At 26.6% G+C, this 5,074-nt stretch overlaps 1 long non-coding RNA gene across 1 annotated transcript; it reads left to right on the top strand.

Moving 5' to 3' along the window:
- Positions 1-4,113: 4,113 nt before the first annotated feature.
- On the top strand, positions 4,114-4,606 carry LOC114394920. Its single transcript, XR_003662878.1, has 2 exons — positions 4,114-4,246; positions 4,344-4,606. It is a non-coding gene; the product is annotated as an uncharacterized LOC114394920 (long non-coding RNA).
- The last annotated feature ends 468 nt before the right edge of the window (positions 4,607-5,074 follow it).

The raw sequence follows: 5,074 nt of genomic DNA on the forward strand, positions 1-5,074 counted from the left end.
AATCTCATTCAGGAAGACATTTTTTATGGTAGATTCATAGGTCAAGGTTAAGTCTATTTTGTTAAATTTGACAAAATTTTGTCAGCATTTCACATTGATCTCCAAGTACACGACATGAAAGTGGTGAGATTAATTCCTCGACTATCAAGTATGTACTCAAAGAACAAATAGAAATGCATTGTACCTAAATTTCATCAAATTCAACAAAATAATCTTAACCTTTATCCATGAATCTACCATAAAAATATGACTCTTCCCAAACTATTCAAACAAACAATTCAAGATTCAATACAATGATTAATGCAAACTGTCCGCAAGAATCATTGTATTCAATCTCAAATGGGAATCTAAGGTTCACTCATCACGAACATACCTTGTATACAAATCAATACTCATTAATCACACTCAACAAGTAATAAAAAAACTAAATTGGCAAACTTATCAAGAATCGTTGCAACAAACTAGTGTCAAGATGGGTTGGAGTGGGAGCAACCAATCAAGCTTGAACTCAAGGCTAAAGAGAAAACCAACCAAGTCAAGACACCCCAAATATGCTACAAATACTGAAATCAACAACTTTGATTATAACTCAGAATTAACTATAAAAAGAATATGATGCATATGTGAAACAAAGATAGAAGAATTGAGGTCCTTTCCTTGCAAAATGACCAAGTGTTGAGTTTCATTGTCAAAACTTGCAAAATGAACAAGTGTTGAGTTTCATTGTCATGCATATTGAAAAATTTGAAGCTCCCTATCTTGCCACTATGTATGGAATGAATTTGGCATTTATGTTTCTATGCATGTACTTTTATATATGATACCAACACCAACATAAGCTCAAACAAAATAAGTTACTTATAAAATTATACTTGATTGATGGCCAAACTTAGTAAAATTACATTTTCAATTCAAAATAAAATATTTCTAAATCATTTTGAATCAAATGTCATATGCAAGAACTTTCCTTCCCTAAAACTAGATCAACTCCTCAGCTAAATGTTTACTTGTTGCATTTTAGCATTTCAAGAGGAGGGTGAAGCTCAATTTAATAGCCTAACCACTTACACAAAGGTAAACATTATTTATACAACACATAACCAAATCAATTAGGTCATTCCTTAAATGTTCTAGCCAGTCTCTATAGGGCAGGGCTAACAAGGAGCTTCCCAAATCACATAACCAATATTTTCAAGTTAACTACCGGCTACCAATTAATATTCATAGGCACCAAATCACCATGACTGACCATTATATATAGCAACTCCTATAATCATAATTGTATGCATGCACACTAATTAATCCTTTTAACAACTTACTGTACTTCCAATTAAGGTTATTAATACTTCCCAAGTCCTAAGAAGCCACTTGAGTGATTACAGATTAGATTTAACATCGAAAAAAAAGGCTTAAGGTTCAATGTTAAGCAACATACCTTGTTGACTGAATTCTAGTGTTGCACACAATATTTCAAAGTGCAAATTCACATGTAAGACACTTAATTCACTCAACAAATAAGCCTTCGAAAAAAGTCTACAACTTCAGTGTTACACAACACAGTAAACTCCTTGTTTTCCAAAAAAAACAAAAACAAAAAATTACAAAGGGCACAAATGGATTGATAAAAAAACAACAAAAATATAATGGAAGCAAGATAAAATAGTAGACAACTTCAGTAACTTGCTTCATATACACTGGCAAACAATGAACATTCGCGTTTTCGACAAAAATAGAACATCCAGAGCATTCATGTTTTTGACAATGGAAACGTTGATAATATCACAGACTATGGGCTCGCGAAGGACAATGGAAATGTTCTCAACACCAGGAATAACATAAAACAAACATTAAATGAAAAAATGTATAACAATGGAAGTTTTCTACGATGGAACGAAAACAAGACAAAGAGAAGGCGGACGCGGCGGCGACGGCCATGAGAACAACAACCAAATACAAAAATAAGCACAAGTACCTGACGGAGACGTCACAGGTCACGGTGGAGGAAGAAGAGACACGCAGAGTGGAGTCGCAGAGGGAGCTGAGACAGAGAAGAAGATAACGCGAGAAGATAGGGCTCGTGTTCATACATTTTTAAATTTAAGTTCAACATCGGTTTTCACTAAAAAAACTGATGTTAATCAATTGATGTTAACTTATCATTACTTAACATCGATTTTTGAAAGATCAATGTTAACATAAGTGCGTTAACATCGGTTTTTGAGAAACCGTGGTTAACATGACATTGTTAACATTGATTTTTTAAAAATTGATGTTAAGATAAGTGAGTTAACATCGATTTTTTTAAAAAAATTGATGTTAAGGAACTCACGTTATTTATTATTATGCCACCATTTTTTTGTTAATATCCATTTTATAGAAAATTGATTTTAACCTAACAATATTAAATCTATATTTTCTAGTAGTATAAATTTTACTGTGTAAATTCTACAATTAAGTGTATGTTTCGATCATAATAATATGATGATAACAATCAAATATGATTCAGTCTTAACAATTAATTATACTCTGATAATATATTTCATATTTAGTCATTAATTCTCACAAAATATATATTTAGTCATTAAAGTATTATTTATCTATTTTATTAATAATAATAATATGGTGGCAACAATCAAATATATAATATATGATTGGGTTAAGATAATTAAGTCAACACTAATAATATATTTAATATTTAATTATTAATCCATCATTTATTTATTTTATTATTAATATGATAGTTACGATCAAATATTTAATATGATTCAGTTTTAACAATTAAGTTAAATTTAATAATATATTTAATATTTATTCATTAATTCGTCAGTTATTTATTTTAATAATAATATGCAATCAAATATTTAATATGTAATTTAGTCTTAACAATTAAGCCAACTCTAATAATACATTTAATATTTTATCATTAATGCATCATTTATTTATTTTATTTATAATATGATAGTAACAATCAAATAGTTAATATGATTCAGTTTTAACAATTAAGTCAATTCTAATACTCCTTCGGTTTCTCTTTAATTTTTTCATTTTGGGAAAAAAATATTTTATATGTCATTTGTAAAGTTTAATATAACATTAATTACTGTTTTATTAATTATACCCTTATTTTTTTACCTAATTTTTAATTAATTTACACATAAACTTATTGTAGAGTAGATATGAAAAAGGGTAAAATACAAAACAAATAATTATTTTATTAGGATCAAGAAAATTTGTTATATTTCTTGGTTTTTACATAAAAACCTTAAAAGATAAATAAATAGAAACCCAGAGTACTCCTTCCGTCTTAAAATTATCAAAATTATTATTATTTTATCTTTTTATTGTAATATTAATTTTTTTTACTTATATCCCTTATAATATTAATAATAAACAATAAAAATTGTAAATGAATTAATAATAATAAGATTAATTTTATAAATTGAATACTCTATTTCATTCATTTATTATTTTTTCTTTGTTTATGACTATATGTAAAAAGAACTCAGGACGATAATTATTATGAGTACTTTACAATTCACTGTAATATTTATTCTAAAATAAAGTAAATGTATATTATAAAATTTATGATTAATTCATTTATTTATTATTATTACTATCCAATTGTTTGGCATGAATGAATTCTTTTTAATCTTGATAAAAATGTTTGCATATTTTCTATGATGAGTAAAAGAGCGGAAAATAATAAATAATACACTAAATTAATTCATAAAATTATAAAGATTGCGATTAATTTAATCTTTGAAATAATTAAAAAAAAACATTATTCCAATTCACAAAACTATTAAATAAAAATGAATATGTATTTCAAAAGCATTTTTTTTATTACAATTACAATTTTATATTACCTATAATTAAAAACTAAAATTTTTAATTTACCTTTTTGAAAATTATTTATATTCTATATTTTATTAATTTAATTCTTCAAAAATATGTATAGCAACTCAAACAAATACTTTTTTATATATGCATTACAAAGATGTAAACGTGCTTGACTGGTCAAAACATTAGTTGTCTAAAAGGGATTATGATTTATTAAATGAATAATTAATAGATACAATAGAGATTTGAATGCACCATTAATGAATACACATTATATAAACCTAGCAATACAGTGGATTCAGAGAGCCACAAGCTTCGTACACAAGAATGACTCGCACACTTGTCTCAATGATTTTGCTGAAATTTTTTATCTTTGCAGCCATGGTGATTGTTCTATTCTCACTTGGTATGTGGCCAAATTGACATCAAAATTGAGATTTATTTATGAAATATTTTTTTATTTCGTAATTTTCCTTGCTGTTCTAAGTGCCCGTAAAACGCAGGTGTGAGTAGCAATCAGGTTTGTCCTGGACAATGCGATGATTTTTCTGATTGTAATGCCTACTGCGTGGCCCACAACCATAAGACAGGGAAATGCGTCGTCGCACCTGAAGTAGGGTTTATTTGTTGTTGCTTCTAAGATGGTGAACAAACTTTTTAGTAAGAGTTCTCTTCATATGGTTGTAAGCAAGCAATGTAATTTTTGAATAATCATTAGCTTCATTGGCGGAAATAAAAAGTATCGTGAGAAGCTGAGTTTAATCCATTTTACTATTGTCTTGTCAAATTAGTTTATGAAAATATAAGTGTATTTTTGCAATAACTAAATTTCACTATTTTAGTTCTTATTTTTATAATGTTAAAAATTAAAGTGGTACTTTTTTTTTTTGCTGAATTAAAATGGTGTCGTTTAGAAACATGAAAAATCAAAATCATTGTTATTTAATATTTTTGAGAATTGGAATAATGTTTTTTATTATTTCAAAGATTAAATTAATTGCAATATTTATAGTTTTAGGAATTAATTTAGAGTATTATTTATTATTTTCCTCTCTTTTACTCATCATAGAAAATATGAAAACATATTTATCTTCCATTTGTATAAAGATAATTTGTCAAGATTAAAAAGAATTCATTCATGCCAAACAATTGGATAGTAATAATAATAATAAATAATTGAATTAATTATAACTTTTATAATATATCTTTACTTTATCTTAGAATAGATATTACA

This window comes from Glycine soja, chromosome 18 (assembly GCF_004193775.1).
Source record: "Glycine soja cultivar W05 chromosome 18, ASM419377v2, whole genome shotgun sequence".
Lineage (NCBI taxonomy): Eukaryota > Viridiplantae > Streptophyta > Magnoliopsida > Fabales > Fabaceae > Glycine > Glycine soja.